Below are 27,430 nucleotides of genomic sequence, written 5' to 3' on the forward strand. Positions count from 1 at the left end.
CTGATGCTGAAGTTGAAGTTCCAATAACTTGGCCACCTGATGAGAAAAGCCCACTCATTGGAAAAGATCCTGATGCTGTGAAAGATCATTGCAGCACTGCTTATAATAGCCAGGACATGGAAGCAACCTAGATGTCCATCAGCAGATGAATGGATAAGAAAGCTGTGGTACATATACACAATGGAGTATTACGCAGCCATTAAAAAGAAATATATTTGAATCAGTTCTAATGAGGTGGATTAAACTGGAGCCTATTATACAGAGTGAAGTAAGCCAGAAAGAAAAACACCAATACTAATGCATATATATGGAATTTAGAAAGATGGTAACAATAACCCTGTATATGAGACAGCAAAAGAGACACAGATGTATAGAACAGTCTTTTGGACTCTGTGGGAGAGGGAGAGGGTGGGATGATTTGGGAGAATGGTATTGAAACATGTATAATATCATACATGAAATGAGTCACTAGTCCAGGTTCAATGCACGATACTGGATGCTTGGGGCTGGTGCACTGGGATGACCCAGAGGGATGGTACAGGGAGGGAGGAGGGAGGAGGGTTCAAGATGGGGAACACGTGTATACCTGTGGCAGACTCATGTTGATACATGGCAAAACCAATACAATATTGTAAAGTTAAAAAATAAAATAAAGTAGGAGGAGAAGGGGACACAGGATGATATGGTTGGATGACATCACCAACTCAGTGGACATGAGTTTGGGCAAACTCCAGGAAATGGTGACATGGAAGCCTGGCATGCTGTAGTCCATGGGGTCACAAAGAGTCAGACGCCACTGAGTGACTGAACAACAATGAAATTCTCTTAGCTATTGTATTTTTATACGTATTTTTTTAAAAATGAGAAGACTCAGAATCAGGAAATAACTAGTTCAAACTTAACACAATTTAATTGATCTTCCAGTGGTTTTCTAGACTGTAAAACTCCATATATCAGGCACTATTCTATTTTGCATGATGAAAACAACGAAACTTAATATTCCCCCACTCCCCAAGTCAAGTCTCGAATTATGTAGACCAACTGGCATACATACTGAAATGAAGAGTGAATCTCATCGCTTCGTTATTTCAGGAGATTTGATTCCCTGATGATATTAGGAAGAGGCAAGTTGTCGTGTCCTCATGAGCATAAGATTTTAAAAATAAAAGAAACCTTAGTGGTTATTAACAGTCTGAATGAGTTTCTGTGAGAAATAATGAAACCCTAGGGAGTCAGTCCCTCTGTGACAATTCTGATATAAACTCCTCAGGTTCTCACATCTTTGCTGTCACTGGGAAGTCCTCTTTCACAGGTAGGATAAGGTATAGCAAAATAAAGTTTAAAAAAAAGTGATGGCCTGAAACATATTCTGATGAATTAGCAAATGTCTTGATTTAAATTGTTATTTTTGTTAGAGTACAAATATTTATAACCGTACAGTGGAGTGGCATCATAGTAGAAAAAGAACTAGACCAATGACAGAAACTCAAGTGAATGTCAAGGGTACAAATTCGTTCATATCCAAAGACAATTCTTTCCACTTGCAAATACTTCTTCCTGAGTTTTCTTTGCCCTATCACATAAAATGTTGTGTTCTATTTTTGTAAAAGAAGGTCATTACCATCAAATACTCTAATGATCTGGAATGCTCATTGCTTGTAATCCCTCATTACCCCATAGTAAAAACAAATGGAAAGACAAAAGGTCCTCTACATTTGAATGAGCTCAGTTCTGAGAGTGCATTTGTAATTACAATTTGTAAGTCCAACTAAGTTAGCCTAAGTACCCAATTAACACAATCAGCAATATATGTTCATAACAGGTACAGTAATATGTTTACAGTACAAACATAATGCACACATAAAGAACAAACACAGAAATAAAGAAAACACTTTCAATCTTACAGTACAGTACCTTTAAAGTTCACTAGTACTGTGCAATGGCTGGCAAACAGGAGCTGACACCTATGTTCGCACTTTGAAAGTTTCCAACTTGAATGTCTGTATGTAGGGGGTTTACTGTATTAGTTATTTTGGCTTTTGATTAATAATTTAATAAATAGAGACACTAAAATACAATCCCAGAACCAAAAATGCTTTATTATGACAAATACAGGATGATTATGATTTCATTGATTTAGGCGACTCGTATTTTATTAAGCTGGCCAATAAGTCTAAATTTTTCAGGTGCATAATAAAATAATACACATGGACAAGAAAGCAGGAGTGTTTCATTTACAAAGTACATTACAAGGGACCTCTGTCCATCACTGAAATGGTAGCTATTATAAGAGTCATTATAACAATGACTGCCTTTATGTGCTATGAAAGAAAAGTGTAGATTTTTCCATTATAATCTTCAAGGTCACCTTTATCATGCACAAAAGTTGGGAGATGCACTTTATGATTTCCTACATACTGTCTCAGTTATATGAAACATATGACTATTTTCAGTATGATTTTTTGCATGTTATAATGAACTTTATATTGAAAATTCCAGTTTTAGAGTTTATACTTACTCTTTGCAATAGTTAAGATGTGGTAACATTATAACAAAATCATTATGATCCAAGGATATTATTGACAATCTTTTTTGATGCTTTTTTAATTTATATTTAATAGGAGGATAAATGTTTTACAAAATTGTGTTGGTTTCTGCCATAGGACAATGCGAATCAGCCATACATATACATATGAACCCTCCCTCTTGAACCCCCCTCCTACCTTGCACATCATCCCCCTTCTCAGTTGTCCCAGACCACCAGGTTGAGTTTCCTGTGTTGTACAGCAACTTTCCATTAGCTCTCTGCTTTACATATGGTTATGTATATGTTTCAGTGCTGCTCTCTCAATTCATCCCACCATCTCTTTCCTCTGCTGTGTCTGAAGCCAGTTCTCTGTCTGCATTTCTATTCCTGCCCTGCAAATAGGTTCATCAGTACCACTTATCTAGTTCCACATATGCCACACCAGGAAGATTTTAATACAATATTTCTGTACCCCAATAACTCTATACTCAAATATTTAATATCACTGAAATATGGTGTATATATATACATATATATATATATATACCCATCCACCAACACAAATATACACATTATTTATGTACTATATGCTTCTCTGTTATTATCCAAAAATAGGGATTTGATTTTGTATCTCATACAACAATTTTGCCCCCAATAATTGGCTATAAAACACAAAGCAAAGGTATTTTGAGCTGTCTTAAAAGTTGAGGAATATTTGATTATTTTAGGACCCCCTCAGATAGACAAGAGTGGGAAAAGAGGATATGCATTGCAGAGTGAGGGATCAGTCTGAAAGTCATCTTGAGTTTGAAGGGGCAGGTAGACAGAATCTGGTTCTATAAAGACCTACAAATTCCATGAAATTAATTCCACTAAGTTGTGAAAACACATGAGTTTTGATGACTGATGCTTTACATACTGCATCATAAGTTATATTGAAAAAGTGTCATAATTTCAAAGAAAAGCAATGTTTAAAGAATTATAAGTAATTCATGAGGAAGGCTTTCTTATCTCTCCTTGCTATTCTTTGGAACTCTGCATTCAGATGTTTATATCTTTCCTTTTCTCCTTTGCTTTTTGCTTCTCTTCTTTTCATAGCTTTTTGTAAGGTCTCCCCAGGCAGCCATTTTGCTTTTTTGCATTTCTTTTCCATGGGGATGGTCTTGATCCCTGTCTCCTGTACAATGTCATGAACCACCAACCATAGTTCATCAGGCACTCTATCTATCAGATCTAGGCCCATAAATCTATTTCTCACTTCCACTGTATAATCATAAGGGATTTGATTTAGGTCATACCTGAATGGTCTAGTGGTTTTCCCTACTTTCTTCAATTTAAGTCTGAATTTGGCAATAAGGAGTTCATGATCTGAGCCACAGTCAGCTCCTGGTCTTGTTTTTGCTGACTGTATAGAGCTTCTCCATCTTTGGCTGCAAAGAATATAATCAATCTGATTTTGGTGTTGACCATCTGGTTATGTCCATGTGTAGAGTCTTCTCTTGTGTTGTTGGAAGAGGGTGTTTGCTAACACCAGTGTGTTCTCTTGGCAAAACTCTATTAGTCTTTGCCCTGCTTCATTCTGTATTCCAAGGACAAATTTTCCTGTTACCCCAGCTGTTTCTTGACTTCCTACTTCTGCATTCCAGTCCCCTATAATGAAAAGGACATCTTCTTTGGGTGTTAGTTCTAAAAGGTCTTGTAGGTCTTCATAGAACCACTCAACTTCAGCTTCTTCAGCATTACTTGTTGGGGCATAGACTTGGATTACTGTGATATTGAATGGTTTGCCTTGGAAATGAACAGAGATCATTCTGTCGTTTTTGAGATTGCATCCAAGTACTGCATTTCAGACTCTTTTGTTGACCATGATGGCTACTCCATTTCTTCTAAGGGATTCCTGCCCACAGTAGTAGATATAATGGTCATCTGAGTTAAATTCACCCATTCCAGTCCATTTTAGTTCACAGATTCCTAGAATGCCCATGTTCATTCTTGCCATCTCCTGTTTGATCACTTCCAATTTGCCTTGATCCATGGATCTAACATTCCAGGTTCCTATGCAATATTGCTCTTACAGCATCGGACCTTGCTTATATCACCAATCACATCCACAATTAGGTATTGTTTTTGCTTTGGCTCCATCCCCTCATTCTTTCTGGAGTTATTTCTCCACTGATCTCCAGTAGCATATTGGGCACCTACCGACCGGGGGAGTTCCTCTTTCAGTATCCTATCATTTTGCCTTTTCATACTGTTCATGGGGTTCTCAAGACAAGAATACTGAAGTGGTTTGCGAAAGCACAGCCTCTGCTCCTTACCTTGGAGTTCACCCTTCACTGCCACCTTTCCTGACCTTGAACGTGGAGTAGCTCCTGTCAGCCCTCCTGCACTGTGCAGCCACTGCTCCTTGGACATGGGGTTGCTTAGTTTTCAACATTCATAAAACTAAGATCATGGCACCTGGCCCATCAATTCATGGGAAATACATGGGGAAACAGTGGGAACAGTGTCAGACTTTATTTTGGGGCTCCAAAATCACTGCAGATGGTGATTGCAGCCATGAAATTAAAAGATGCTTACTCCTTGGAAGGAAAGTATGACCAACCTAGATAGCATATTCAAAAGCAGAGACATTACTTTGTCGACAAAGGTCCGTCTAGTCAAGGCTATGGTTTTTCCAGTGGTCATGTATGGATGGGAGAGTTGGACTGTGAAGAAGGCTGAGTGCCAAAGAATTGATGCTTTTGAACTGTGGTATTGGAGAACAGTCTTGAGAGTCCCTTGGACTGCAAGGAGATCCAACCAGTCCATTCTCAAGGAGATTAGTCCTGGGTGTTCTTTGGAAGGACTGATGCTAAAGCTGAAACTCCAGTACTTTGGCCACCTCATGTGAAGGGTTGACTCATTGGAAAAGACTTTGATGCTGGGAGGGAATGAGAGCAGGAGGAGAAGGAGACGACCAAGGATGAGATGGCTGGATGGCATCACCAACTTGATGGACATGAGTTTGAGTGAACTCCGGGAGTTGGTCATGGACAGGGAGGCCTGGCGTGCTGCAATTCATGAGGTTGCAAGGAGTAGGACACGACTGAGCAACTGAACTGAACTGAAGTAATTCATGAAAACAATTTTCAGAAAATATAAAGATTTTTCAACTACGAAAAGACTTGGAGAAAAGCATTTGCATGTATGTCTGTCTTTATGTAAAGAAGCTCTGTATTAATTTAGATATTCAAAGTATTAATTTCATGCTTTCTATGCCATTTATTTCACATTTTGAGAGGAGTGGGCATCAGACGATACGATGTGAGTAATGGAAAAATGACAAACGAGTTTTATTTCATTTCATTTTACTTTAGAACATGTTGGAAGCTAAGCAAACTCAATGTTAAAAAAAAAAAAAAACTACACAGAGGTGACTGAGTTTATCCTCCTGGGACTGACAGATCGAGCTGACTTGCATCCTGTCCTTTTTGTGGTCTTCCTAGTCATCTACGTGATCACAATTGTCAGTAATGTCGGCATGATTTTGTTAATCAGAACTGACTCAAAGCTTCAGACTCCAGTGTACTTCTTCCTCAGCCACCTCACCTTTGTAGATCTCTGTTATGCCACCAATGTCACTCTTCAGATGCTGGTTCATTTCTTATCCAAGAGAAAAATCATTTCATTCCTTGGCTGCTTTATACAGTTCTAATTTTTCATTGCCTTGGTGATTGCAATTATTATATGCGCACAGTGATGGCTTACGATCGCAACGTGGCCATCTGCAAAGCATTGTTATACGGCGGCAAGATATCCCGAGGTGCCTGCCTTTCTCTTGTTGCTGCTCCTTATTCTTACGGCTTTGCAAATGGTCTTGCCCAGACCATCCTGATGCTTCGTCTCTCCTTCTGTGGACCCAATGAAATCAACCACTTTTACTGTGTGGACCCACCTCTCCTAGTCCTGGCCTGCTCAGATACTTATGTCACAGAGACTGCCATGTTTGTGGGGGCAGGTTCCAACCTCACGTGTTCTCTCACCATTATCCTCATATTCTACATTTTCATCTTTAGAGCCATTCTGCATATCTGCTCTGCAGAAGGGAGGCACAAGGCCTTCTCCACATGTGGGTCTCACCTGACAGCTGTCACTGTATTTTATGGGACACTGTTCTGCATGTATCTGAGGCCCCCTTCCGAGACCTCTGTAGAACTGGACAAAAATGTAGCTGTTTTTTATATTTTCATGAGTCCTATGCTAAACCCTTTGATCTACAGACTTTGGAACAAAGATATTAAAAAAGCAATAAGGAGAATGATTTCAAAAGTAATTTTTTGTCAAATAGAGTAGACATTTTGGTCACAGGTATGTAACGTATACATAGTCTCTGATCAATTAGTGAGTACTTTAACAAATCATTTTGTCTATTGACCATTCTTTTCTTCTGTAATTCACCAATAAGACTTGGAAGAATGTTTTTAAACTGTTAGCTGTGACTCAGTGTGTTAAAATAATACCACATATAAGTTAAAACACAAGACCAAATAACATTGTTATTGATATATAAAATTAATAAAGGAAAGATTAGTCTATCTATGTTACTCAAAAAGGTATAGACTTTTAACAGAATTTAAAAATGATGCTAAAGGAATGACAATGTTTTAGATTTCCAGGGCTTAATGGGTTTTTTATTTATTTTCTAGTGACTTGTCAACTTTGCTTGTGTATTTGTCTGTTGGTTTGTCTCTTTTGTTTTCTATTATTCAAATTATATAGGAATGAAGATTTTGGGGAGTCTCAGGTTATTATTCCAGGACATTTTTTAGATGATAATACTGATCGAATAGTATTCTCATTCATAAGATTTTTTATGTAAATGCCAAATATGTTTCAGATAAGATCAGATCAGTTGCTCAGTCGTGTCCGACTCTTTGCGACTCCATGAATCCCAGCACTCCAGGCCTCCCTGTCCATCACCAACTCCCGGAGTTCACTGAGACTCACGTCCATCGAGTCAGTGATGCCATCCAGCCATCTCATCCTCTGTCGTCCCCTTCTCTTCTTGCCCCCAATCCCTCCAAGCATCAGAATCTTTTTCAGTGAGTCAACTCTTCGCATGAGGTGGCCAAAGTACTGGAGTTCCAGCTTTAGCATCATTCCATCCAAAGAAATCCCAGGGCTGATCTCCTTCAGAATGCACTGGTTGGATCTCCTTGAAGTCCAAGGGACTCTCAAGACTCTTCTCCAACACCACAGTTCAAAAGCATCAATTCTTCGGCGCTCAGCCTTCTTCACAGTCCAAATCTAACATCCATGCATGACCACAGGAAAAACCACAGCCTTGACTAGACGAACCTAGTTGACAAAGTAATGTCTCTGCTTTTCAATATGCTATCTAGGTTGATCATAACTTTCCTTCCAAGGAGTAAGCGTCTTAATTTCATGGCTGCAGTCACCATCTGCAGTGATTTTGGAGCCCCCCAAAATAAAGTCTGACACTGTTTCCACTGTTTCTCCATCTATTTCCCATGAAGTGATGGGACCAGATGCCATGATCTTCGTTTTCTGAATGTTGAACTTTAAGCCAACTTTTTCACTCTCTACTTTCACTTTCATCAAGAGGCTTTTTAGTTCCTCTTCACTTTCTGCCATACGGGTGGTGTCATCTACATATCTGAGGTTATTGGTATTTCTCCCAGCAATCTTGATTCCAGCTTGTGTTTCTTCCAGTCCAGCATTTCTCATGATGTACTCTGCATATAAGTTAAATAAACAGGGTGACAATATACAGCCTTGACGAACTCCTTTTCCTATTTGGAACCAGTCTGTTGTTCCATGTCCAGTTCTAACTGTTGCTTCCTGACCTGAATACAAATTTCTCAAGAGGCAGATCAGGTGGTCTGGTATTCCCATCTCTTTCAGAATTTTCCACAGTTCATTGTGATTCACACAGTCAAAGGTATTGGCATAGTCAATAAAGCAGAAATAGATATTTTTCTGGAACTCTCTTGCTTTTTCCATGATCCAGCGGATGTTGGCAATTTGATCTCTGGTTCCTCTGCCTTTTTTAAAACCAGCTTGAATGTCAGGAAGTTCACGGTTCACATATTGCTGAAGCCTGGCTTGGAGAATTTTATGCATTACTTTACTAGCATGTGAGATGAATGCAATTGTGCGGTTGTTTGAGCATTCTTTGGCATTGCCTTTCTTTGGGATTGGAATGAAAACTAACCTTTTCCAGTCCTGTGGCCACTGCTGAGTTTTCCAAATTTGCTGGCATATTGAGTGCAGCACTTTCACAGCATCATCTTTCAGGATTTGCAATAGCTCAACTGGAATTCTATCACCTCCACTAGCTTTGTTCGTAATGATGCTTTCTAAGGCCCACTTGACTTCACATTCCAGGATGTCTGGCTCTAGGTCAGTGATCACACCATCGTGATTATGTGGGTCATGAAGATCTTTTTTGTACAATTCTTCTGTGTATTCTTGCCACTTCTTCTTAATATCTTCTGCTTCTCTTAGGTCCATACAATTTCTGTCCTTCATGGAGTCCATCTTTGCATGAAATTTTCCTTTGGTATCTCAGATTTTCTTGAAGAGATCTCTAGTCTTTCCCATTCTGTTGCTTTCCTCTATTTCTTTGCATTGATCGCTGAAGAAGGCTTTCTTATCCCTTTGCTATTCTTTGGAACTCTGCATTCAAATGCTTATATCTTTCCTTTTCTCATTTGCTTTTCACTTCTCTTCTTTTCACAGCTATTTTAAGGCCTCCCCAGACAGCCATTTTGCTTTTTTGCTTTTCTTTTCCATGGGGATTTTCTTGATCCCTGTCTCCTGTACAATGTCATGAACCTCATTCCATAGTTCATCAGGCACTCTATCTATCAGATCTAGGCCCGTAAATCTATTTCTCACTTCCACTGTATAATCATAAGGGATTTGATTTAGGTCATACCTGAATGGTCTAGTGGTTTTCCCTACTTTCTTCAATTTAAGTCCGAATTTGGCAATAAGGAGTTCATGATCTGAGCCACAGTCAGTTCCTGGTCTTGTTTTTGCTGACTGTATAGAGCTTCTCTATCTTTGGCTGCAAAGAATATAATCATTCTGATTTCGATGTTGACCATCTGTTGATGTCCATGTGTAGAGTCTTCTCTTGCGTTGTTGGAAGAGGGTGTTTGCTATGACCAGTGCATTTTCTTGGCAAAACTCTGTTAGTCTTTGCCCTGCTTCATTCCATACTCCAAGGACAAATTTGCCTGTCACTTCAGGTGTTTCTTGACTTCCTACTTTTGCATTCCAGTCCCCTATAATGAAAAGGACATCTTCTTTGGGTATTAGTTCTAAAAGGTCTTGTAGGTCTTCATAGAACCATTCATCTTCAGCTTCTTCAGCATTACTGGTTGGGGTATAGACTTGGATTACTGTGATATTGAATGGTTTGCCTTGGAAATGAACAGAGATCATTCTGTCGTTTTTGAGATTGCATCCAAGTACTGAATTTCAGACTCTTTTTTGACCATGATGGCTACTCCATTTCTTCTAAGGGATTCCTGACTGCAGTAGTAGATATAACGGTCATCTGAGTTAAATTCACCCATTCCAGTCCATTTCAGTTCGCTGATTCCTAGAATGTCGACATTCACTCTTGTCATCTCTTGTTTGACCACTTCCAATTTGCCTTGATTCATGGACCTGACATTCCAGGTTTCTATGCCATATTGCTCTTTACAGCATCGGACCTTGCTTCTATCACCAGTCACATCCACAGCTGGGTATTCTTTTTACTTTGGCTCCATCCCCTCATTCTTTCTGGAGTTATTTCTCCACTGATCTCCAGTAGCATACTGGGCACCTACTGACCTGGGGAGTTTCTCTTTAAATATCCTATCATTTTGCCTTTTCATACTGTTTATGGGGTTCTCAAGGCAAGAATACTGAAGTGGTTTGCCATTCCATTCTCCAGTGGACTACATTCTGTCAGATCTCTCCACCATGACCCGCCCAACTTGGGTTGCCCCACAGGCATGGCTTAGTTTCATTAGACAAGGCTGTGGTCCTAGTGTGATTAGATTGACTAGATTTCTGTGAGTATGGTTTCAGTGTGTCTGCCCTCTGATGCGCTCTTGTAACACATACCGTCTTACTTGGGTTTCTCTTACCTTGGACGTGGGGTATCTCTTCATGGCTGCTCCAGCAAAGCACAGCCAATGCCCCTTACCTTGGATGAGGGGTATCTCCTCACTGCCGCCCTTCCTGACCTTCAATGTGGGATAGCTCCTCTAGGCCCTCCTGTGCCCGTGCAGCCATGGTGTGGGGTTGGTCCTCCCGGCCACCACCCCTGGCCTTGGGTGTGGGGTTTCTCCTCCCGGCTGCCACCCCTGGCCTCGGGCTTAAGGACTGGGGTATCTCCTCCCGGCCGCCGCCCCTGACCTCGGACGTGGGGTAACTCCTCTCATCGGTGCCCCTGACCTCGGACACTGGGTATCTCCTCTCCGCTGCCCCCTCTGACGTGGGGTAGCTCCTCTTGGCCATTTCTGTGCCGTTGCAGTCTGGCACTCTCGGCCGCTGCCCCTGACCTCGGATGTGGGGTAACTCCTCTTGGCTGCCGCCCTTTGGGCATGGGGTCCTCCTGGCTTCTGCCCCTGACCTCGGACATGGGGTAGCTCCTCTCGGCCCCACTTAGCACACACTTCACAGCCGCCTGCACTTGTTTAGAAAATTTTTTATTATTTATTTTACCTGTTTTAAACTAATTTACATCCCTATCGTAAAACTAGTTTTGGAGTTTCACTTTTTGTTGTTATGAATGATTTCCAACACACAGCCAAATTGTAAACTAATATAAAGAACACCAGGGTCAGTATAACTACAAATTAATATTTTAAAGCATAGCCACAATTTTTATTTTTAAAAATTTTAGTTGATTTTGGAGCAGAGTTGGTTTTCAATATTGTGTTAGTTTCAGATATACAGCAAAGTGACTCAGTTATATATATCCATATATCTATTTTTTAATTGTTTTCCCATTTCTGTTACTAGAGTATTGAACAGTGTTCCCCCTGCTATGACAGCAGGTCCTTACATTTCATATATTTTAGAAACTCAGATCCCTCATCTCTCCATGTCATGGACACTACTGCTCATCTTTGGCATCTCCTCCTGAGGCATATCCCGGGAAAGACTATGATGCTGAAAAGCGCTTAGAAGAGACGGGAACTGAGCAGAGAAGGGTCCTATTAAGTCCATCTAGTGAATTTTCTCTTTTTCAGATCTTCAGTGTCCTTACAGATGTTTGACTTTACACATATAAAAATGGAGAAACATGATGTGGATGTGCCTATTTTTTTTTTTTTCTTTGTATTTCTAAAAAAACATTTAGGCTATATTATTATGACATGTCAAGCATTGAGCTAGTATAATTCCTTTTAACATTTATCATTTCTATCCCTTCTATGATGTATAAAGTCTAGAAGTCAAATTTGTCTGATATTCACATATATTAGGCAGTATTTTTTTTTAAATTTTTTGGTTATGGCTATTATGTATATTTTGACTCTTTTATTTTCAGGCCCTGAGTCCTTTTAATCACTGTGTTCTCTATTTTATTGTGAATATTGGCACTTTTGAATATTTTCTAATAATTAGCTTATGCTGTTCACAAACTTCTTTAAGTGTTTTTTCCCTTTTTTACTGTGAATTAAATCATATTTTAAGTTTGTTTTCTTTTTACTCTATGTTTGAATATGACACATTCTATTACCACTTTCAATAAATTCCCTTAAATTGTATATGCATACTTGTCTTAACTTAGTCTTCATTATTCAATGCATCTACTTTGATTTTAAATAATAAAAGGAACTTAGACTATTTTAATTATGAATACATCCTGCTTCTTACATATAAACTTTCATTTGAAGGTTCAGACTATATCTTTAATAACAAATTTTAAATAATGAAGTTTAAATATTATCTATATTTTATGACTAAAATTATAATTATATGAAATTTTGACTCCATGTCCATGTTCTTTTAATTTTAGTGACATTTATCAATGTTTCTCTCACAGTTTTCTTGCTATCACTCTTAGTTTATGGTTTAGTTTTCTTTTGTGCGATGTAAACCCTTAATCCCCTCTTTCAGTGAGAGTGTCTCTCTTTCCACTTATCTGAGAACATCACTTGTCCATTCTCAAAGAAGAATTCATTTGGGTATGCATGTACAAAAACAGTTACTTGCTTTCAGTACGAAAATATTTTATTTTCTGTTTCTTTTATCTTGGTTATACAGACTGATGTTCTACCTGATTGTTTGGTATTTTTCTATGGGTAATGTATTATACTTTTTAATTATCAATTATCAGTTTCAGTGTCATTTGGGATTTAGTCATATTTATCCTTTAGTATTTTCAGTGCCTCCGTGGCTGATTTCTTAAAGTCATATTCTCTTAGGATATATTCTCACAATATCATATAACTTTAATTCAGATAAATTTTGCAACTGCCGTTTTAATATTATCAGTGTGATTGACTCATATATTATCATCAATATTCTCAACTTCGTGAGGACCAGGTCAATAAACCATGTCTAACTTTGCTCACATATTTAAAGTCAGACTTTATCCCCAAACCTAGAATGTACATGTTCTGAATATATGTCATTTGAGTTAATAAAATATCACTATGCCCTATGCATTACAGTTCTTTGAGCAGTGCAAGATCTACTCCCTTCCAGTTTCCCACATGATTTTCACTCATTCTTAAATATATAAATCTGATTGTGCAACTTCAATGCCTCTTCACTCCCACCATGAAACAGAAGCATTTGAAGGACAAATGTCATCTTTTTTCTTTTTCTAACACTTTCTTCATCGATGATACAGTGGCAAACAGATACTTTTCTCTGAATCTTTGTTAACTGTATATATGGATGAATTAATGGTTTAATGGATAAGTGAATGCCATTTTACCCAGAGAATGTGTAGCATTAGGCGAATTTGTCACTTTTCTTTCCTAAGCAATATGTTATCAAATACTGTCTAATACTCTGTTTAGATCCCAGCCTCACAATTTATAAATTGTTGGTTCCAGGCAAAGTTTATTAAACTCTACTTGCTTCAGTTTCCCATCTGTAAAATGAAGGTACTAATACTAAGCACCCACAGTGTTTGTGAGGATTAACTGAGCTAACGGTTGTATAATACTAAGTCTAATGCTGGCACATAGGATGTACTCAAAGTTACATATAAATAATAGTAATGCTACCTATAAATAATGACTCCCATTCTGTTTTCTTCCTACGGTTTTTAAATGAGTTTGTTATTCATTCTACATCCTCTCCCTGTAGACTTGCAATTTTGAAAGGTGAGATTATGTGTTCAATAAAATATAGATTGACCTGAGGGGAAAAAAAAGAATTATTGTACAGTCATTGAATTAAATACAGATTGCCTACTCTTGAATTATTTAGCAGATATTTGTTCTCAACTGTTATCGCCAAGGATAGCTGTAGAAACCACATCTGTGCTCAAAAGTGTTTGAAATCTGGTTGTGACAATAGCATTATTCAGTTCAGTTCAATTCAGTTCAGTCGCTGAGGCATGTCCGACTCTTTGCGACCCCATGAATCACAGCACGCCAGGCTCCCTGTCCATCGCCATTTCCCGGAGTTCACTCAAACTCACGTTCATCGAGTCGGTAACGCCATTCAGCCATCTCATCCTCTGTCGTCTGCTTTTCCTCCTGCCCCCAATGCCTCCCAGCATCAGAATCTTTTTCAATGAGTCAACTCTTCGCATGAGGTGGCCAAAGTACTGGAGTTTCAGCTTTAGCATCATTCCTTCCAAAGAACACCCAGGGTTGAACTCCTTTAGAATGGACTGGTTGGATCTCCTTGCAGTCCAAGGGACTCTCAAGAATCTTCTCCAGCACCACAGTTCAAAAGCATCAATTCTTCCGTGCTCAGCTTTCTTCACAGTCTAACTCTCACATCCTTACATGACCACTGGGAAAACCATAGCCTTGACTAGACAGACCTTTGTGGGCAAAGTAATGTCTCTGCTTTTCAATATGCTATATAGGTTGGTCATAACTTTCCTTCCAAGGAGTAAGCGTCTTTTAATTTCATGGCTGCAGTCACCATCTGCAGTGATTTCAGAGCCCCCCAAAACTGTTTCCCCATCTATTTCCCATGAAGCAATGGGACCAGAGCCATGGTCTTCGTTTTCTGAATGTTGAGCTTTAAGCCAGCTTTTGCACTCTCCTCTTTAACTTTCATCAAGAGGCTTTTTAGTTCCTCTTCACTTTCTGCCATAAGGGGGTTGTCATCTGCATATCTCAGGTTGTTGATATTTCTCCCGGCAATTTTGATTCCAGCTTGTGCTTCTTCCAGCCCAGCATTTCTCATGATGTACTCTGCATATAAGTTAAATAAGCAGGGTGACAATATACAGCCTTGATGTACTCCTTTTCCTATTTGGAACCAGTCTGTTGTTCCATGTCCAGTTCTAACTGTTGCTTCCTGACCTGCATACAGATTTCTCAAGAGGCAGGTCAGGTGGTCTGATATTCCCATCTCTTTGAGAATTTTCCAAAGTTTATTGTGATCCACACAGTCAAAGGCTTTGGCATAGTCAATAAAGCAGAAATAGATGTTTTTCTGGAACTCTCTTGATTTTTTGATGATCCAGTGGATGTTGGCAATTTGATCTCTTGTTCCTCTGCCTTTTCTAAAACCAGCTTGAACATCTGGAAGTTCACGCTTCACATATAGCTGAAGCCTGGCTTGCAGAATTTTATGCATTACTTTACTAGCATGTGAGATGAGTGCAATTGTGTGGTAGTTTGAGCATTCTTTGGCATTGCCTTTCTTTGGGATTAGAATGAAAACTGACATGTTTCAATGCTGTGGCCACTGCTGATAGCAATATTAGTAAGTAATGAAAACAATGTTTCAGCCAAGGATGGGGCAGAGAGTTAAGACCACGTGGAGGATGGAGGTCAATCTCTGTGGAGGCACAGAAAGCGTGTTCTGAAAATTTTCAGTTTGCACTTTCATGGCACCTAAAGGTGCCTTTTGTGGCACCTTTAGTGCCATGACCAACATAAATCCATTAAGAACCAAGAAAGCACTGACACAGGGAAAGCTAAGGGAACATATAAAAAAATAATGAGGGAAGAAAGGACAAACTATGTCTTCAGGTTAAGGTATGGAATGACCTATGGCTGAAAAAGCAGTCAACTGGGTTTGTGAAGTCAGGAATTCAAATCCTACCCTGACACATACTAGCCATGTGGCACAGGTGAGTTAGAGATTGACCATTCCTTTAGAGTAACCTCTATCTGTTTAGCTGAAACTTCAAGAGTAAGTCATTTCCTCTTTGGGTTGTTTTGAGGCATCAGTGAAATTACCTATAGAAAAGGTGTTTGTCAATCCACTAGCCTGTTTCAAAGTCCTATTCATGCCTGACCTGCTCAAGACATCCATGTATATCAGGAAGGATAAGATATGAGCTGTTAATATTGGAGAGGAAGCAGTTTCAGTTTAAAAGAAAAGGAAAATATATCAAATCAAACACTAATCAAAATTTCAAGTTGATATTTTTTGAGTGACTGAATACATCTCCTAGGTCACATAGTGATTTGAAATTATGGAGAATAAGCCTGAGGAGTATGATGTGCTCTGTGACCCAGGTGTTCCAGTAAATCTCATGAGGGTTGATTCCCAATGTCACAATCATTGCTACTGCTCCTACTTCCTTCTGAGATTTGCTTTAAGAATGGGTCCCCAACTCCCATATCCTGCTAGAATTGTGGTTATGTTTCTCAGCTTAGAGAGGGTTAATTAACTATCCTAATCAGGGATAAAGAAAGCAAGTGTACATGCAAGCCAGAAGTAAAACTCTGTGCTTCTAATTTCTATTTTCAGTTGAAAGGAAATTTTATTGGAGTCTCAATTTGATGCCCAAAATTTGCACTTTGTTTGCTCAAAATAAGTACATGTAATCCTTTCTGTTTTCAGTATCAGTGTCAAATTCAACTAAGTTCCTGGACAACATAGTTAGTGACATTTCTATTGATCTCTCTGAACACTATATGACAGAGCTGTCACTACTGCACAAGAACCAAGGAAGGCAAACATTCTTCTCTGCCCACACAAATGTAAGGACATGTTCTCAGGTGTAGGATGGACTTGACCCTAGTACAAGAGATCTTCTCATTAGAGGCAGACAATCTCAGAGCCATTTTCATATTGATTTTGATTTCTTACTAAGATTTGGTGCAGATACTTTATTTTAATGAGGATCCATTGTTTTAATATCCTTTCTTAGTCTTTCATGAGATATAAAACAAAATGAAGCAAAAAAAAAAAAAAAACAGTAAGCTTGAGAACCATTCTAACAGTGATTTTTTGCTAAAAGTTTGTATTTACTGCTCTTTTCTTGGACAAATTTGTTTTCTCATTCATTTGTAAGTGAATGCCCTACAAAGTTCATCTAGACAGGTAGATTCCCCTTTAAGACAATCTCACAAGCACTCACCTGGAGGAGGAAATGGCAATGCACCCCAGTATTCTTGCAACTAAAATTCCCATGGACAGAGGAGTCTGATTGGCTAGTCCATGGGGCCACAAGGACCCAACTGAACAACTGAGCACACACACCACTCAAGCACTGACCCTTGCTTTGGGGCTCATCTCTCCTTAATCCTTTCCATTTTTTGTGGGGTTTAGGAAGCGCTCATTTTCCTTCCATACCCTACATTGGCAGCTCTCCTGACCTCTGTTTTGCAGGAATGGCAGGATTCAGGCACATACAACTTGTGCAGTTAACAGGTTTCTGTTCTCAGAAGCTCCTTAGATTAGTTATTATGCTCTGCTCTCATTGTCTTGATATGCTTGATAGTTTTTGAACAATGAGTACATTTTCTTTTGTACTGGATTCTGTCTATAGTGTAGCCCACCAGGCTACTCTGTCCATGGGGATTCTCCAGGCAGGAACAATGGAGAGGGTTGCCATTCCCTTCTCCCAGGGATCTTTCCAACTCAGGAATTGAACATGGGTCTCCTGCATTGCAAGCAGATTCTTTATCGTCTGAACCACCAGAGAAGACCATATAATGTCTTAGTTCCAGGTTTAACAGTTTGTAGCCTTCTACAGTCCTTGAGCTACTCCAGCATCAGAAGAGGCTCTTCTTGGCTGTGCACTAGTAAATGCATAAGTACTTTGTTCAGAAGATACTCATCTTCACTCTAGTCCAAACAGGCAGCCAAATCAACTGTGACTTTTCTTTCTCTGTAAACATATTCTCTTACTAGACATTTTTTTGTCTCTCCACTTATCAATACTTCTACTCTGCTTCAGTTGGGATATGTCTGGATCTCACACAAGTAACTGGGCTTGTGAGTCAAGGCCATTTTTACTCCCACAAGCAATCATCAAGTGACATGTAATAAATTAATTCTGCAAATGAACTTCTCAATTTCAGTTTCCTGCCACATCTTTATGCATTTGATATTTCCATGTCTTGATCTTTATCTTTCCATTTTTCTCTGTTCTGGTAATCATCACTTATTCTTTCTTTTGGGTTTCTTGTGTGTTAAAGATCTTGAAAATACATAGCACCTGTAACAGTGCCAACTCCTGTTCTCCAGTGAAGATTGTGATATCTTGGTAGGAAACTCATAGGTAGAGATGTTTCACGCTCTCAATGAAGTGATACATTTGTGTTTGAGAGCATCTCATTTTTGATTTTTTGCAATGCTTTGCATGAAATGTGTGCATACACACATACCTACAAGCTCCAAAGGATGATCACATATAGCATTTTTACACACACACACACACACACATATGCATATGTAAAAGGAGAAGGAAATGGCAACCTACTACAGTATTTTTGCCTGGAGAATTCCATGGATATTATATTAATTCTATTATATTTTTTATTGAGTGAAAGATTCTTTAAATTCTGTAGTACTTTAAAATTTTCAAGTTTCATACGCATGACTTCTTATATTCCCATAATAACCTCTCCCTCCCCCACAACACAATATTGCATTCCCTTAATTCCCTCTCCCCATTGGTAACCTCTAGTTTTGCCTCTGTATCTGTGAGTTGCTTCTTTTTTGTTTAATTCACAAGTCTGTTGTATTTTTTTACAATCCACATATACGTGATATCATACAATATTTGTTGTGTTTTTTCCTCTATCTGTTTTATTTTGGTAGCATAATGCCCTACTGATATACTGTACTGTATAGAGAATGGTGGTACAGTATCTTTATTTGGAGTCAAAGATGAATGGAAGCAAGTGTAAAGGAGGTGGTTATTTGGAGGACACTTCAGATCTTCTCCATAGACTCCCATGAACTTATCCTGGAAAGGTAAATGGAGATTGATAACATTGTGAAAAAATATCATCACAGGTACCTCACCATCAATACAAAATGTGTATCCTTGTGTCTCCTCAATCAGACATGGTGATTGGTCATGGCTCTGGAAAGAGGAGGAAGGAACAAGAGTTATCTCACTGCTCTGCTATGTCTGGGTGATTCCAGTTCTCAAGAAAGTGGCAGAAAAGCATGGATAAGCCACATTCGGAATCCAATTTAATCACAATAATGCTAGTAATGCTAATCTCTGCCTCCTGTGTGAGTCTGCCAGTGATCCATTATGGTGATCCAGTGGCCTCTGTAGTATCCAGCAATGATAAAGCCAGAAATGTGTCTTCCACTAAAACATTTATTAACTATCTTGTGAACTCTGTTCTAAGTCAGGGACATGACACAAAACAGAATTCTACTCAGATTGTTTAACTGAAGAGGATTCGATGGAAAGAATTTAATAAAGAGAACACAGGCAGTGTTGAAGTTAATCCAAGAAGTTGAAGTGCCTGGAGAGTAAGTTCAGAAAGCAGTTTCATCCCCGTCCTGAAGCAGCAAACACAAGGGCTACAGTCAGGAATCCAGTCAAACTAGATCCAGGAAGAATGTCCCCTGCTACCTTCTCAACACAAGCGTCAGCCAAAATTTTCCTTGGAAAGATGCAGCCACCCTAGCACTTCCCTGTGAAGCTGGGAGACAATTAAAGGGAAATTTGATTTTTTTTTCTCCCTTCCTCTAACTTGTGTTATGCTCCTGGTTTCTCCCATTGGCCAAACTCTGATGGAAACTAGACATCAAAGGAGCTCTATTGATAGAATCTAAAGAATAAACTCCAAATGGACAAAAAAAAAAAAGTTAAAAAAAAAAGATAAAAACTCTAAATGAGCTAGGCTGACAAAGGAAGAATTACCAGCACATTTATATTATCTATATATCCACAGTGTTCCCTGTGCTATGTATTTATTATTATAGTATTTAAAATATAAAGAATAGATTCAGAATCAGGAAATAAGTAGTTCTAATGCAACAAATGTTGTCTGATCATCCAATGGTTTCCCTCTATCATTCACTCTTCTATCCTGTATGTTGTAAACAGGAGAGTTTAATATTTCCCACAAGTTATGTTTCAAAATATCAAGACATGGAGACATAGCTTTGAACAAAAATGAATCCTTTTGCTTCACCATTCCAGGAGATTTGATTCCCTGATGATATTGTGGAGAGACAAGATGTTATGTTCTCTGTGGGTTTAAGATTATTAAAAGAGTAAAACACTTGTGGTTGTTTATAATCTAAATGATTTCCTCTGAGAAGGAGTTCAGCCCTAGAGATTTTGTCCCTCTGTGGCAATTCTGGTATAAACTCCTCAGGTTCTTGACGCCCATGCTGTCACTGAGAAATCACACTTCTTTCACAGGTAAGGCTAGGTATTGTTAAAATATATTGTGAAATCTAGAAATAAATATTTTAATCAATTAGAATAAAATTATGGCCTGAAATGTATTCTCATCCATTAGCAATTTTTAAACAATTCTTAAAAAAAAAATTTAATAAAATTTCTGAGAAGTGAAGTGAAGTGAAAGTCACTCAGTCATGTCCAACTCTTTGTGACCCCATGGACTATACAGTCCATAGAATTCTCCAGGTCAGAATACTGGAATGGGTAGCCATTCCATTCTCCAGGGAATCTTCCTGACCCAGGGATTAAACCCAGGCCTCCCGCATTTCAGGCAGATTCTTTACCAGCTGATTCACCAGGGAAGCCCAAGAATACTGGCATGGGTAGCCTATCACTTCTCCAGCAGATATTCCTGACCCAGAAATTGGACTGTGGTCTCCCACATTGCAGGTGGATTCTTTACCAACTGAGCTATTAGGGAAGCCTCCCCCGCCCAAAAAAAAATTGACTTTTCTGGGATTATATTGAAAAGAGCAGTACATATTTAGAATAAATACAATGGGAGAAAATTTCTTCACTAAAAATGAAGAATGATTGAAGATTTCCACTGTGTGGAAATCATTATTATTTTATGTCAGGCAAATTTCTTTTTAAACAGTTTTTTTTCTTCTTTTTCTCTATAATGTGGGTAAAAGAAGAAGTAGTGCTATATAGATTATCACCTAAGTAATTACTGCTTATTGAGTCCCTTCTGGTATAAAAGTGAAGAAAAAATGGGAAAGTCACTCAGTCATGTACAACTACTTGGTACCCCATGGACTATAACTCACCAGGCTCCTCTGTCCATGGGATCCTCCAGGGAAGAATACTGGAGTGGGTAGCCATTCCCTCCAGAGGATCTTCTCAATCCAGGGATTCAACCTGTGTCTCCTACATTGCAGGCAGATTCTTTACCAACTGAAGCCCAGTTTTTCCCTTTACCACAGGGAAGCCCAGTTTCTTCTATACTGCCTCTCTAATTGCCACTAACTTTCACCTGGTGAAGGTGATAGGTTTCCTCCTAAAAGGGATATCATAAACACACACATCAAATATAAGACACAATTCACTTTGAGAAATGTTAAAATGTGACTCAGATTCAACAATCATTTGTAAGTATTAGGTTGGTTGTTTTGAACACTTCCCTCATGAAGAGGTAAGTGCAAGATTTCATTAGGTGAAAATTGCAACCCTCATTAACATACAGATAAAAAAAAACTGAGCAGGCTTAAATTCTTCTATTTTTCTCATAATATGAAAATTTATAACTGTACCATGGAGGGGTATCATATTGGAAAAAGCTATAGATCATACGTCACAGACAGAGCCTGAAGGTATGTGTGATTGTCAGAGCACAAATCTCATTAGTCCCCAAGGCCATTTCTGTCCATTTCTGAGTTTTTCTTGCCCAGTCATGTAGGATATTGTGTTCTGTTTTTGAAAAGAAAGATCATGACTGTAAACTACTGAGGTAAATGATCTTAAATGTTCATTGCTTGCACTGCCTCATTTCCATGCAGTAAAAGTTGAATGGAGATGTTAAATATCTTGATCGATGATTGAATAAATACAAACCTTAAAGACACAAACCAGAAACAAAGAATGTTTGCTTATTATGAACATAACTCTAATCTTAGAAATTTAGAAAAACCAAACGATTGTGGTTTCATAGATTTAAATGACTTGCCTTGCATTTTATCACCCTGGTTAGTAAGTTCAAATATCTCAAGTAGATAACGAAATAGTTCAAATGGGTAAGAAAGTAGGAGTGGTTCATTTACAAAGTGCATTACACGTGACCCATGTCCATCCCTAACCTTGTAGCTATTAATGAGTCTTATAACAATGACATACCTGGTTATGTGCTATTGAAGGAAAGTGTAGATTTTTTGAGTATGGCCTTCATGGTCTCCTTTATCATGCACAAAATTTGAGAAGTGAACTTTGTGATTTCTTTACCTACTGTCTCAGTTTTATAGGTAATATGATTATTTTATTATCAGTGTGATCTTTTACATGATTTAAAGAAGTAGAATTCTTGTCATAAAGTTTACTCTTATTCTCTGCAAGAGTTAAAATGAGGTAGTTACAACAAAATCATTATGTGTCTGTCAATCTTTTTAAGTAATTGTCTCCTCCCCCAAAATGAAATTTTTGATACTGCCTCCTTTAACAGTTGATACCACTGATATGTATAAAAATATACACATAGTATTTATATACTATATGCTTATCTGTTTTCATAGAAAATAACTTATTTACTTTTATGTCCCATGAACCAATTTTTGCCCTCAATAATTGTCTGTAATATAGTAATCTAAATATATCCAGAGATGTCAAAAAATTAAGCATGGTTTGTTGATGTGAGGGCCTCTGGAGGTAGGCAGGAGTACATGAAATGAACATGTAACACAGGGTGAGGGACTAGGTTGAAAATGACCTTGAGGTTAGAGTGGCAGATAGACAGACACTGGTTCTATAAGGATCTATTTATTCCACACCTTAAATTCATTCCACTGTGAATAACTATTTCAATTACTGATGTTTTAGGTACCACATAAAAATTACACTGAAAACAAAGGATTATAATTTCAAAGAATTGTAATGATTAAAGGAATTGAAAGTGACCAATTAATGATAATGATTTTTAAGAAAGATAAAAGCTTCAATTATGAAAAGAAATGTAAAAACACATTTGAAAATATGACTCTTTATGCAAAGGACCTCTCCTTCCTTTTGTTGTTAGTCACTCAGTCATGTCCAAGCAAGCATTTACGACCCAATGGACTATAGACCACCAGGATCCTCTGTGCGTGGAATTCTCCAGGCAAGGTTACTACAGTGGGTTCCATTTCCTTTTTCATGGGCTCTTACCCAAGCAGGGATCAAACCTGTATCTTCCACATTGCAGGCAGATTCTTGAACAACTCGAGCCACCAGTGAAGCTGAAAGGAATTCTACTTTTAAAGTTAAATATTGAAAACATTAATGCATGATTACTAGGTGATTTCTGCTTTTTAAAAAAAGTTTTTATGTGGACCATTTCTGAAGACTTTACTGAATTTCCTATAATGTTTGCCAAGAGGCATGTGATATCTTAGATCCCTAACTGGGGATCAAACTTATCCCCTGCGTTGGAAGGTGAAATTTTAACCACTGGATTACCAAGGATGTCCCTTGAATTATTTCTTTATGCCATAAGTATTTACAAGTTTGAGAGGAGTAGGCATCTGATGAAATGATGTGAACAATGGAAAAACGATGAAAGATAAATTCATGTTTATTTCCTTTATGTTAGATCTCACTGGAAGCTGAGCAAACACAATGTTAAAGGAAAACTATACAGAGGTGACCGAGTTCATCCTCCTGGGACTGACAGATCGAGCTGACTTGCAGCCTGTCTTTTTTGCAGTCTTCCTAGTCATCTACCTGATCACAGTCATCGGCAGTGTAAGCATGATTTTGCTAATCAGAACTGACTCAAATCTTCAGACCCCAATGTACTTCTTCCTCAGCCACCTCTCCTTTGTAGATCTCTGTTATGCCACCACTGTCACTCCTCAGATGCTGGTTCATTTCCTATGCAAGAGGAAAACCATTTCCTTCCTTGGCTGCTTTATACAGTTCCACTTTTTCATTGCCTTGGTGATTGCAGATTATTATATGCTCACAGTGATGGCTTACGATCGCTATGTGGCCATCTGCAAACCATTGTTATATGGCAGCAAGATGTCCCGAGGTGTCTGCCTTTCTCTTGTTGCTGCTCCTTATTCTTACGGCTTTGCAAATGGTCTTGCCCAGACCATCCTGATGCTTCGTCTCTCCTTCTGTGGACCCAATGAAATCAACCACTTTTACTGTGCGGACCCACCTCTCCTAGTCCTGGCCTGTCCAGATACTTACGTCAAAGAGACTGCCATGTTTGTAGTTGCTGGTTCCAACCTCACGTGTTCTCTCACCGTCATCCCCATCTCCTACATTTTCATCTTTAGAGCCATTCTGCATATCCGCTCTGCAGAAGGGAGGCACAAGGCCTTCTCCACCTGTGGGTCCACCTGACAGCTGTCACTGTCTTTTATGGGACACTTCTCTGCATGTATCTGAGGCCCCCTTCTGAGACTTCTGTAGAACAGGGCAAACTTGTAGCTGTTTTTCACATTTTCATGAGTCCTATGCTAAACCCTTTGATCTACAGCCTTCAGAACAAAGATGTTAAAAAGGCAATAAGGAGAGTGATTCAAGAGAAATTTTTTGTCAAATAGAATAGACATTTTGGTCACAGGTATGTAACATATACATAGTCTCTGATCAGTTAGTGAGCACTTTAACAAATCATTTTGTCTATTGACCATTCTTAACTTGTATAATTCACGAATAAGACTTGGAACAATGTTTTTAAATTGTTAGCTGTGACTCAGTGTATTAAAATAATACTACATATAAATTAAAACACAAGACCAAATAACATTATTATTGCTGTATAAAATAAATAAAGGAGAGATTATTCTATCCATGTTACTCAAAAAGGTACAGACTTTTAACAGATAGAACTAAAAAATGATGTTAAGGGAATGACAATGTTTTAGATTTCCAGGGCTTAATGGGTTTTCAATTTATTTTCTAGGAACTTGTCAACCTTGTATGTTTATTTGTCTGTTGGTTTGTTTCTTTTGTTTACTATTATTCAAATTTTATAGCAATGAAGATTTTGGGGAATCTCAGGTTATTATTCCAGGATATATTTTAGATCATAATACTGGTTGAATAGAATTCTCATTCATAAGATTTTTTATGTAAATGCAAATATTTACATTATTGATTGATGTAAATTGAATCAATTAATACTGATTCGAATATTTTTTATTATTCATTTTACCTGTTTTAAACTAATTTACATCCTTATCATAAAACTAGTTTTGGAGTTTCACTTTTTGTTGTTATGAATGATTTCCAATACACAACCAAATTATAAACTAATATAAAGAACACCAGGGTCAGTATAACTACAAATTAATATTTTTAAGCATAGCCACAATTTTTATTTTTAAATTTTTAGTTTATTTTAGAGCAGATTTGATTAACAATATTGTGTTAGTTTCAGATATACAGCAAAGTGACTCAGTTATAAATATCCATATATCTATTTTTTAAAATTGTTTTCCCATTTCTGTTACTACAGAGTATTGAACAGTGTTCCCTGTGCTATAACAGCAGGTCCTTTTGTTTCCTACATTTTAGAAACTCAGATCCCACACCTCTCCATGTCATGGACACTACTGCTCATCTTTGGCATCTCCTCCTGAGGCATATCCGGGAAAAGACTATGATGTTGAAAAGTGCTTAAATGGGAACTGAGCAGAGTAGGGTCCTATTAAGTCCATGTAGTGAATTTTCTTTTTTTCAGATCTTCAGTGTCCTTACAGATGTTTGAATTTTCACATATAAAAATGGAGAAACATGATGTGGATTTGCCTATTTATTTTTTTGGTAATTTAAAAAAAAAATTTAGGCCAAATTATTATGACACGTCAAGTATTGAGCTAGTATAATTCCTTTTAACATTTATAGTTTCCTTCCCTTCTGTGATGTATAAAGTCTAAAAGTCAAATTTGTCTGATATTCACATATATTAGGCAGTATTTTTTGTTTGTTTGTTTATGGCTATTATGTATATTTTGACTTTTATTTTCAAGTCGTGAGTCCTTTTAATTACTGTGTTCTCTATTTTATTGTGAATATTGGCACTTTTGAATATTTTCTAATAATTAACTTATGCTGTTCACAAACTACTTTATGTGTTTTTCCCTTTACTTACTGTGAATTAAATCAAATTTTAAGTTTGTTTTCTTTTTACTCCATGTTTGAATATGACATGTTCTATTACCACTTTTAATAAATTCCCTTAAATTGTATATGCATACTTGTCTTAACTTAGTCTTCATTATTCAATGCATCTACTTTGATTTTAAATAATAAAAGGGCCTTAGAATATTTTAATTATGAATAAATCCTGCTTCTTACTTATAAACTATCATTTGAAGGTTGGGAATATATCTCTAATAACAAATTTTCAATAATGAAGTTTAAATATTATTTATATTTTATGACTAAAATTATAATTATATCAAATTTTGACTCCATGTCCATGTTCTTTTAACTTTAGTGACATTTATCAATGTTTCTCTCACAGTTTTCTTGCTCTCACTCTTTGTTTATGGCTTAGTTTTCTTTAGTTGATGTAAACCCTTAATCACATCTGTCAGTAGAGTGTCTCTCTTTCCACTTATCTGAGAATATCACTTGTCCATTCTCAAAGAATTCATTTGGGTATGCATGTACAAAAACAGTTACTTGCCTAGAGGACTTAAAGTATTTTATTTTCTGTCTTCTTTTATCTTGTTTATACAGACTGACACTCTACCAGATTATTTGGTATTTTTCTATGGGTAATGTATTATCTTTTTAATTATCAATTTTCAGTTTCAATGTCAGTTGGATTTAGTTGTATCCACCCTTTAGTATTTTCAGTGCCTCCGTGGCTGATTTCTTAAAGTCATATTCTCTTAGGATATATTCTCACAATATCATATAACTTTAATTCAGATAAATTTTGCAACTGCCATTTTAATATTATCAGTGTGATTGACTCATATATTATCATCAATATTCTCAACTTCGTGAGGACCAGGTCAATAAACCATATCTACTGCCTCTGTTATTCTACTATTTGTTGCCTCCAGAGTGTTTTTAATTTCATTTATTGCATTATTCATTATATATTGACTCTTTTTTATTTCTTCTAGGTCCTTGTTAAACCTTTCTTGCATCTTCTCAATCCTTGTCTCCAAGCTATTTATCTGTGATTCCATTTTAATTTCAAGATTTTGGATCAATTTCACTATCATTATTCGGAATTCTTTATCAGGTAGATTCCCTATCTCTTCCTCTTTTGTTTGGTTTGGTGGGCATTTATCCTGTTCCTTTATCTGCTGAGTATTCCTCTGTCTCTTCATCTTGTTTAAATTGCTGAGTTTGGGGTGTCCTTTCTGTATTCTGGCAGTTTGTGGAGTTCTCTATATTGTGGCTTTTCCTCG

General features: G+C 37.7%; 1 pseudogene; it reads left to right on the top strand.

Annotated features, from left to right (window-relative positions):
* The first annotated feature begins 5,912 nt into the window (after positions 1–5,912).
* LOC113882272 lies at positions 5,913–24,598 on the top strand (annotated as a pseudogene).
* Positions 24,599–27,430: the final 2,832 nt, after the last annotated feature.

Source organism: Bos indicus x Bos taurus, chromosome 23 (assembly GCF_003369695.1).
Source record: "Bos indicus x Bos taurus breed Angus x Brahman F1 hybrid chromosome 23, Bos_hybrid_MaternalHap_v2.0, whole genome shotgun sequence".
In the NCBI taxonomy this organism is placed as follows: domain Eukaryota; kingdom Metazoa; phylum Chordata; class Mammalia; order Artiodactyla; family Bovidae; genus Bos; species Bos indicus x Bos taurus.